Raw genomic sequence first — 11,012 nt, forward strand, 5'->3', positions numbered from 1 at the left:
CGAGTCGCGATCTTACAAAAGAATACTATACATAGGTAAATAAGTTGTGGATACATAGCCGCGGCAAGAGCGAGGCAGTGTGTACAGTGAAAGCGCGAATTTTTCCACAGACTCCCCCGCGAAGGGAGAAGTTATCTTCGGGAGAAGCGAAACGTTCGAGATCAGGATCCCTTAAAAGTTGTAAAATTTCCTTTCGAATTTCCAACCTTCTCGATTCGTGCTACACGATGTACTTATCGACTCGGTTGAATCGTCCACCGAATGCTGTTTTTATTTCAATCGCGTCCCGTTATTATTCGCGAACAAATCGAACCTCGAACGAGAAGCAAATGTTAAAGCGCGATCTCGATAATAAGCCAGCTCGCCGCAACGATTGCTTAGATCGTTACCACTGCGATGAAACATGTTTGCTATTTATTAAGAGTAACTAGGTAGTGCGACGAACGTAATTTAACTCGCGTTCACAGTGTGCTGCGGCCTTCGTTCGAATGTCGAAATTCTCTTGTTGGTGTTCACTGCCTTTGATCGAGGGTCGCTAATCCGTGACGCGTCAGGTAACGTAAGAAGAATTGAACGGACATTAGTAGAATGACGTAGAGAATGACGTACGATGTAGGATACGTCGGGTATAAAAACGCAATTCGAATATGAGAGGCTAATAAAACAAGAAGCGTCTGTAATAAAAATCGGCAGGCGTTAAGAGAGTAGCTGCTCCGGCGAGTGAGCAATTTCTTAAACCGTGTTCCGTGTTCAGCGAAACATTATTATGTGTCGGATGCTCGAAGAATCACAGTGACTTACTAAAACGTTCTCAGTGAGAACAGTTGTTCGATTAATTTTAGCGAAACGTTGTAAACGACAGCCAGCCGGCTGGAACTAGTTCGCGTCCTCACCGGGAAGGCGTCTAAAGCTTTAGAGCTGCATAGAGATTTAACTGACACTGCAAAGGTTGTAACTAATTAAAGTATTACTTTATTCTTTTCGCCGGGCCCCGAGATGATCGAGGATAACGTCTGCGTCAGCCTCGCGATACGGATCTCGATCGACTTTGGTCCTCGACTTTGGTCGCTCCGTCGCGGATTAAATATAAAGCTATCGTCGCGACTAATCCCTAAGGAGCGACAAAAGATCGAGGTCGTTAAAGTTTGCAGACGTAGCTGATGAACGATTCACGCTCTGAACGCAACGTGGAATGAATCTTTTCTCCCTGGAATCGCGCGTAATTAACGGGAAAGAGATAAAAGGCCAGTATACACGCGACAGACGAGCTTTCCTTTTCATCGGACGATATAATAGAACGGCGGCCGATACGGGGAGAAATTTTGTAACCGGAAGACATGTCTTCGGAGGCGTAGAACTTGCGAAAACCGCGTTTCACCGGGAGCGAATCAATCGCGAGTGATTTCCAAGTCGTTTGCAGGCAGAAAAACTAGAATAGAATCACATGGTCGTTACTTGAACAGAGTGAAAGGTCGAGAAGGAACCGTAGGAGGAATTATCGGATTGTCAAACGGAACTGGTGACCTGGAATTCTGGAAAAAACGCTCGTCAGTCCGGTAGCAAGCTTCTATTTCCTTTTGTGTAGAATCGAAAATTGGAATGTACCGCGAATCTCTTGCAGGGATAGCGTCTAGCCAGCATGAAAGCTGAAGTCTCTATCTGTATTTGCACAGATGTGTCTGATCTCTGAAATTTAAAGCTCGTTAACTCTGAAATCGTTCTTTCCTCGCTTATATACGAGAATATAATACCGTACACTCCATCGATTATCCGTTTCCAATATCGTTCATTGCGTTCGTAATGGTTCCCTTAACAGAGATTACGAAAAGGGAATATATCAGTAGTAAAGGTCAAACGGTCTCCCACAAACGAAAATCTTAGATGTCATTCGAGTTCTTTCGAAGGTCACTTCGATGTCAATTAAAGGTTACCTCGAGGTCGATTCAGAACCGTTTCGAGATCATTCAAGGTCGCGTCGAGGTCATTTCATCGTCGTTCAAGGTTGATTCAACGTCATTTATAAGCCACTTCGAGGTTTCTCAAGGTCGGAACCAAAGCTGCTCGTGAGCAGTTCAAGGTCATCTCGATGACGCTTCGAGATTAATCCAGTCAATCCAACGTCGTTTAGAGACCTCTTCGAGATTTTTCAAGGTCATACCCAAGGTCAAGACGAAACTCGAAGATCAATTCAACATTTCCTCAACGTCCTCCCGGAGGGCAATTTCAAAGTCAATCCTAGGTCGTTTCAAGGTCATTCCAAGATCGTTAGAAAGTTCAGCAAGGAATACACGCACACCGTTGTTGCTGGAATAAGTTTAACCATAACCAACCTCTGAGACAAAACACCGATACTCGACGAGCGAGTACCAAACGCACACAAGAAAATTGAAGCTATCATTCTCGTTCAGTGTTCTCGCCAGTTCGACGAAGGCTACATTCGTGTTCGCGATATCCCCTCGATGAATTCCGTTCTTCGGCAGAGGAAAACACGAAATTCCCCTTGCCCCGCGTAATTAACCATTCCCGATTTATCGGGTATCCACGGGACACCGTTCGAGGGAAGAACAGCTCTGTCTCTCGCGAGAAAAACCACGATCGTCGCAAAGCATTTGATCTCTGCTCGAGGTGTTTGCTCTCGGATCAGGAAGATCCTCCGCAAACTTGGGCCACGCACCGCGCCAGCTCTAAGAATTCCTCGACAGCCAGACATACTTCGCGTCGAGTTTCGCCGGGAAACACTTCTCGTTTCTCTCGACGGGAAGAAGGTAGCCACGCGAAATTAAAATCGCGAGGAAGCTGCGTACGTAGCGACCGCCGTTGTAAAGCAATCAAGAGGTGATTCGGGCAAAGTAGATCACGAGTCTCGCGCATGGTCGTTCATTAAACGAATCTCTGCCTTGACCTTCGCGTTAATCCGCTTTTGACCATTCATTTCGAGGTTCCGTAACTGGACGTCCGCGACACGAAGAGAATGGACGAGTCGAAGGGGGACGAAGGCGTGGGTGGTCCTGGTCGAACGCCTTCCTTCCCGTCTGCCTGCAAACGACGGTACCGGGGTCAAGCAACACGCGATCCCTCGTAACCCTAGCCAATTACTCGAAACACCGTATTCCAGCCTTCCGCGGGAACATTACTGCGTACGTCTTTACCACGAGGTATCGCGTTTTATTTCACTCCATTAGGCCACCAGGACTGGTGTCGGTAGCGTGAACGAAATTTGGAAAGGAATCGAAGAAAAGCAGGTGAAAGCAGTGAAAGCATGAGACGAAGGAGGATTTCGTCGCGATTTCAGCCAAAGATCGTAACAGATATACATATGTACGTATAAAGGAGAGAAGTATATAGCGTATGTATACATACGACATAGATATTTTAATAAGAAAACCGTTCAAAGAGATTTAATATATATATACATGTATAAATATATACATACAGTAGGGCGTATATAGACGACACTCAATAGCAAAGCGTTGAAGTGATAAACCGTAAATGGGATCCGAAACGTTACCAAGTTCTCGAGATCGGCTGCTGGCCGAACGATCGTCATCGATGTAAGAGATCGAACCGCTCGGACCGCGAAGATCGTCGCGATCGACCGAGGAGAGGAGGAAAATGACAAAAGGAAGAAAAGAAAATACGTCGATTTCTGTTCTGAACGAGGTGCTTCGTCGCGACCACGCGTTCCGCCATCGCAAAATGGCGCGCGCGTGAAAATACGTTCTGCTACTAAGTACCTGATTCATCCCTTCGATTTGCTTTTTGACGAGCAACGATCTATCGATCCCGAACAGTCGAGTCGTTGCTCGCAAACATAGCCACATTATTAACGTGCAACGTTCGATGCTTGACCTTTCACTCGTATCTGCCATTGCAAAAAGGTATCGTTCTTACCCCTTCTTCTACCCGCCATCGAGGAACGACGCCTCACAGAGTCGCGTCGCGTCCTTCTCGTCGCGATCGCGAGGGAGATTCGCTTGAAATTCACCGAGTAAATAAAAAGATAAATTCACGGAACTTCATGAAAAGTATGTACTGCAACGTCACTGCAAGATGGTTACTCGCGTTTCATGGACGTCGCGTAAGGTCGCATACGGTTACACGAAGTTTCGAGTCGAGGCGCGATCAAAAATGGCCACGACGATCGGAGCGTCCAGCAGCGTTATCCACGAGAATCTATGGAAACGAACGATCTCTCTTCTTCGTGCATTTATTCCAATTACTCTTCGTCCAGCCTCTCGTGCAAGGTCCTTTCAATCCTGCTAAGCGGACCTGCAACAAAACGAACTCAACCGCTGCATGTTTATGCCACGAATGGCCGTTTGAATTCGCTCGTTTTATTCGCCAAGCGTCGTTTTTAAAGCGGCACTACTCTCTTCTTCCTTTTGTTTCCCCTCTCCTCCCTCTTTTCCTTTTTCCTTTGCCTCCTTGCCTTTTTATTTTCTCTTTTGCGACCACCGCCGCGAAACGTCCGCCACGTAGCGAACAAACGAGTTTGATTTTTATCGAGAAATTTCCACCCATTACGCGCTCCGCGCATTTTTATTCCTTGACCCCTCCATCTCTCCCCATTTCCCCGGCTTCATCCCAATGCCATATATTTCCACATTCGCGTCATCACGAACGACAGCTCGCGGATACGTATTTTTCACTCGTTAGAATTAGGACGAAGCGGATTAAAGGGGTACCCGCAGTGCCGATAGTTGAGTACCTCGTTCCCGAATTCACGATAATCACTCGGCGAATTGCCCGTGGGAGAGACTCGAACAGCCAATCGCGTTCATCGAAATCCACGATCGAACGCGGTCCCAAATCGAGCGCGAATAGTCACGTGACGTCCGGCGTTGGGAAATGGCGGTCATTCCGGCACCCGCCCGCGGCCGAACTCGCGGCTTCCCTTTAATCCGACCACGAGTTTGCTGTAAAAGTAGCTGATACTTAGGAGAACAGCGAGCCAACTATGCGCTTTCGCTGTTCGATGGACACTCTGTTTGCTCGAGTCTAAAAACGTCGTTCCACGTGGCCAGCCCCGACTACCTGTCGACGTCGCGAGTTACGAGCAACTCGCCAAGATGGTGAACGAAAATGGCTTCCCACGTAATCTCGAGAGATCGCGAAAAATGCCGATCCCGTGAAATTCATGTTAGGCGTTCGAGAAGAGACATGGGACACGTGTTTACATCCTCAGGGATCACTGACTACGTTGACAGTACTTAGATCATAGGCTTGGACCACTTTTGGCAGAAAATGGTGACGAAGACTATCAGTAGGTCATAGAGAGAGCGAGTAAGATAGGATATGAACGTTCATCAGCTAGGAAGGTTCAAGTGTTCTCTTGCACTCACTCTCGAAGCCTAGCATCCTACATAAATTACAACAATGAGAGCTGTATTTAATATAAGTGAACAAAATTCTTTGAAATAAGTAGCAGTCGAAGAACTGTCCTGTGAAGTAAATTTCAAATAAAGTACTTAAAAGAGTGGGGAATTATTGGGAACAAAATTGAAAAATAATTCGGAAGGCAAAGGGTTGGTAGCTTCAAAGACTGTGCTGATACTGACATGTCCTATCTCCTGCCAATGATCGTCGACACCATTTTCTGACAAAAGTGGTCACTGTATGTGATCAAAAGACTGTCAACGGAGTCACTCAGCCCTGAGGATGTCAGCACACTGCATCTATTCTCGAATAATACCTCGAACTCAGGATTCAATCCTCGTCAGAGCTGATGTCTCCTTCGACGTTGATCCTTGTACTCCACGTATTTTGCATCGATTGGATCGAAGCAAAGCCGAAGATGAGGAACCTTGCTCTCGATCGAGACGATCGGCCGGAGACCGTGACACGGTCTTGCCCCGATTAGGGCAACTAGAAAAACGTATCGCGACGCGTGTGTGTCCGCGTACTTAGGTTGATTAATATCCGGGTACCTTTGTTAGGCGCCAGTTATACGATGTGTATTTATACGTTTTGTATTTTCTATACGATCTCACGCGATCGGGGTGATTAGTTGGCTAGGGTCTAGGTTTTAGTTTAGGTAATTGGCAATTATAGATTACGTATCGGTAGGGTTTAGTTGTCGACGAGAGAAAATAGAAGTAATCGACGGAACAAGGGAACCAAACGGTAGATGCAGATTCTTGAGACGTATAAGACTTGCGCGAAAAGACTCGAACAGCGTTATCCTTTTATCCGTTAATCGAGTTCTCGACCAATTTTCATTCTACACTTGCCACTTCAGTCATATCCTCAACGTACGATGATTCCGTTCTCGTCGGCGGTACAGTCGAGTCTCCTACGTTTAATTCAGATTTAATAAATGATTAATTCGTACCGTGTTATGAGGAAATCAGAATTGATTGAAATCAGGAAATGCGTCCTATGTGAACCACCTTATGATAAACATATTAACCCTTTGCACTCGAGGGGTGTCCTTTCACAGTCGCCATTTGATAAAATGTCAAAGATCGATACTCGTTAACCGCTTGCGCTATAAAGACGTGCCACGCACGTCGAGATGCTTTTGTTCCAAAGCCGCCAGCGACGTGTATACCACGTTAATGTAACGCCTTACCGCATGTTATATTGTAGAGCGCGGCACGGCAACCGAAAGTTAAATCATAGTGCAAGTGGTTAACCACTTGCTCTGAAAAGACGTGTCACGCACGTCGTAATGCTTTTGTCGCAGAATCGCCAACGACGTGGTATACACGTCGTTAGGCAATTGTTACAGAAACACTGGACCGTTCTGACACAGTGGCGTCTGTGAATTCCTTGCCACCGCAAGTGGTTAATATGTCAAATTTAAGATAATATAACGGTATACGAAGTATAAAAATCAAATAATTCTATGTGATAATTATTATACGAATTCTTATTTACTGCACCAAAAAATATCGTCAGCTTTATAGCAGAAAATCTTCGAACTCCTGCTCTTCTTTAGCCAGAAAATCGTCGAGTGCAAAGGGTTAACACTTTGTTGACCGGCAATTTTACACAGAAACTGTATCATGTCACCGGCTATTATTTTGTAATCCAATCTTCAAAATCATTTTCACACGCAATATCCTATATCGCTCTGGGTTTCGTAAATTTAAATAGATAATACAAGTGCAATGACGAGTTAACTCGTCTTTTCCTGTCCAAACGTTAACCGATAACGAGTTAACTCGTCACTGTGTTAACAATGTGTTAATAAGTCAAATTAATTTATATGGGAACTCAGAAATACAAATTGAACGAATTCCTGCCGCGTTATGTGGAATTTGAGAAGTAAATAAATTGTACATAAATCAGAGCTATCAAAAACTGCATTCGCAAAGTATCCTGTTGCAATTGATACGGTTAACTCTTTGCGGCACGGGATTTCAGATAATAAAATAGACCCACGTTGCACCGAAATTTTATTGCGTTTTAAATGGAACAAAATTGGTATATTTTTACTAACAAAGGAATCGCAGAATGTGAAAACAAAACCAGAAAAAAAGGTTATAGCAATAAACCTTTTGCTTGCAGCAATTAATGAACCTATACTGGCATGTTGAATGTTGCCAGCACGAGCAAATACATTTATAACATTTGTCGAAGGTATTACCAACTGCTTTACGTAAATAAGACGAAATATAAACCTATGTGCACACAGCTGTTGCAATATTTCCAAGTGAGACTAAAAACGTCCCACTATGCATTACTGTGCATCAAAAAGGTGGGACAGTTTTAATTCCAGCGTGCCCCAAAGAGTTAATGAATAAAATTTGATAATAGAAATAGCAATGAATATGTAGAATTTTATATATTCGAATTTAGGTTTATCGAATATAATACGTAGTTCGCATAATAAAATTATAAAATAGAAAAATTGTTTCCAACAGAAAGCTTAATTTGATATACATTAGCGACGCATTCTAGTTTAACACGTTAAATGCCAAGCCGGTTTTACGTGCCGTTCCGGTTGCTCCATACTTAGTCGCCATGCGGGCCCTTCCGGGCCGCACGGACCCGCGAGGCCCAAACGGAAAGTCTAGCACTGGTCCCTAGGAACCGACGTGGCATTTAACTTGTTAAACAGGGATTCTAACGTGTTAAAATTAAACAATTTATTACTTTGTTTTATACAATTTTTGAGGGAGGGGGTTCGAAATGGGACTTACGAAACCACTTCAGTCTGATCAACATTCAGACATTCCTATCACATCGTTCATACATCGAGGATACCACGATTATATTGTTTTATTCATGATCCTTGTCAAATATTTGCAGTATAACCCTTCTTTTTCTAATTAGCTAAAACGAAAATCCCTCTCACTTTGCAAATTTTCTTCTTGGTTTTCAATTATAGTTTTATTTTGTAGTTCTTCCAAAACCTATTTATATGGAGCAATTTTGCAAGCAATTTTGAAATTCACTGTTCAATTTTGCACTGTGCATCGTGGAAGGATTATTTTGAATTAATGAGTGCTGTCATAGATTAATTTTTCAAGCCATATTTGAGCTATTGGAATATTCGAAAAAGGTTTTCACGTGACGAAAAACGCGTTGTAAGGAAACCGTGTTATAGGAGAACTGTCCCAATTTTCGCACTGTTTTATATGGAAATCGTGTTATAAAAATATCGTGAAACGAAAATCCCTCTCACTTTGCAAGTTTTCTTCTTGGTTTTCAATTATAGTTTTATTTTGTAGTTCTTCCAAAACCTATTTATATGGAGCAATTTTGCAAGCAATTTTGAAATTCACTGTTCAATTTTGCACTGTGCATCGTGGAAGGATTATTTTGAATTAATGAGTGCTGTCATAGATTAATTTTTCAAGCCATATTTGAGCTATTGGAATATTCGAAAAAGGTTTTCACGTGACGAAAAACGCGTTGTAAGGAAACCGTGTTATAGGAGAACTGTCCCAATTTTCGCACCGTGTTATATAGAAATCGTATTATAAAAATACCGTGTTATAGGAGACTCGACTATACCTATTCGACGTTACCCAGCGTTCGCCATGTTGCGTCTGCAAGGAGAATTGTGTTTATTCACGACAATCACGCGAGGATGAATCGTGCGTGTCACTAACAGTCTGATTTAACGTCGTTAGCCACCACTGATTGAACACTCGGGTCGGAATTATATCTACCATACGCGAGGAGTACCTTGATTCGGTAATGACTCGCATATTCGCCATTCCTGGCCCAAACACTTTGCTTCGAAAAGGTAATCAGGTATCCCGTTATTATCCCGTTGTTATTATCGGTTACTGGAATTCATGATTATTTTACTCGTAATTAGACCGGCTGGGAATATCGTAATTAACCGAATCGCTAATTTACCTGTAGCTCCTTTCTCGCGCAAAAGAACGCGCTCTATAAAACGAACCTCGGTAATTCTTTGTTTATTTCCAACGTCGATCGAACGAATGCTCCTTTACTGAAATAACTCGAATTAATTATCCTTCGTTACTCGAACGCCACTTTTCCCCGTATTATATACTTCCCGGTTTATTTTAGTAATCCTCCGGGAGCACGGATTTCCGCCTCGCAGTGTAAACGATCAATTCCGAGTATAGAAACGTGCACTTTTTCGCTGCTGTAATTAAATGGGAATACGAGCAAACGTTCCGTTGCTTTATCGAGCATTCTGCTCGATTAATTATCGAGAAATTAAATAAAACCTCCGACCCGAGCGTTTAACACTGCATATCCTTGCTCAGGAAGGTCTTCGCGTCGCTCACTGTGATTTTCAAAACGAAAAACGAAGAAACATATTAACTAGTCAAAATTGAGATTAGCATTCGTACGAGTAAGCGTGGTTGCACTAAGTTCGATTAAAATCGGCACCAAAGAAATCCCGTGGTTTCCGGTTATGATTCCTTTCCCGTGCAAATTGCCACTGAAACGAGGTATCTGCATCGATCAAAGCTACGAGAATAATCTAAAGACGCTGGTATCAAGCGCCACGGTCATACGCACAGTCAGGACCAGTCGTATACTTTGAAAATCGAACGATACCGATGTAAAAGTATCTTTTCTCTATAGTTTCTTCGCTATGCTAGTTTCCACTAGTTTCCACTTTCGCTGGTTTACGTCCGCTGTACACGCGAAACGACCAACGTTCCGAGGACAACCTTCGATCTGGACCAAGAAAAAGTAGAAAGGCTGAAAAAAAAGATAAAAAAGAGACAGAAAAAGAAGAAAAAAAAAAAAAAATGGACAAACGGTACGCAGAAGCAGGAGGAAAGAAGCTCGCGAAACGATTCTACGAATCTCTCGTACTTTTCCTTTCCGAACTACCTGGCGAGATATATCAATAGGGGCTGGCCACGTCTCTTCTATAAATACTAAAATACTAAAAACCGTACTAAACGTATCGAGATTTCTATTCGATTTTACTCCCCCCGAAGGATCCTATACGTATACTTATCTCTTTCTCTGATACCGTACTAAGTATAACTAAAGAAGAAACATGTATCCCTATCTATACCTATATACACGGTCTCCGCTCTTTGATCTATCGTTCTCTTTGTCTTTAATCACCGTCTTTACTTGCACGACACTCGTAGAGAAGAGGAGGAACGAAAACGACGCGTTAATTAAGAAGTAAAGTACACGTAGGACCACTTCCGCCCGCGTTAGAGGCATCCGCATGGAGTCGTACGAAATGGCGGATGCCGCGGGTAATCGAACGAGTGCTCGGCTGCCCTGTAAATATATCTGCGGCAAATACGCAGCAGCGGTGGTCGGAAGAGGCGACAGGACCCGACGGCCGGAAGAGACAACGACGTCGACGCTGCCACTCGACCCGATACGCCTGCGAACGACTCGCGACGCTGATATAAATAAGGAAATAGCGAGGCGAGGGCGGCCAGGCAAACGTTCCTTAGAAACATTTCGCGAAGTAAAGTTACACACGCCGTAAGATAGCGAAACTTTGTAAAGTAGATAGGGGAAAGGCGGAAGCGGAGAGAAGATGGCGGCCACTCGGTGGCGCCACTCGAGCTAATGGAGGAAAGCGGACGAAGGAGAGCGCA

The sequence above is a fragment of the Eufriesea mexicana genome, unplaced genomic scaffold (assembly GCF_001483705.2).
Source record: "Eufriesea mexicana isolate 0111107269 unplaced genomic scaffold, ASM148370v2 scaffold1653, whole genome shotgun sequence".
In the NCBI taxonomy this organism is placed as follows: domain Eukaryota; kingdom Metazoa; phylum Arthropoda; class Insecta; order Hymenoptera; family Apidae; genus Eufriesea; species Eufriesea mexicana.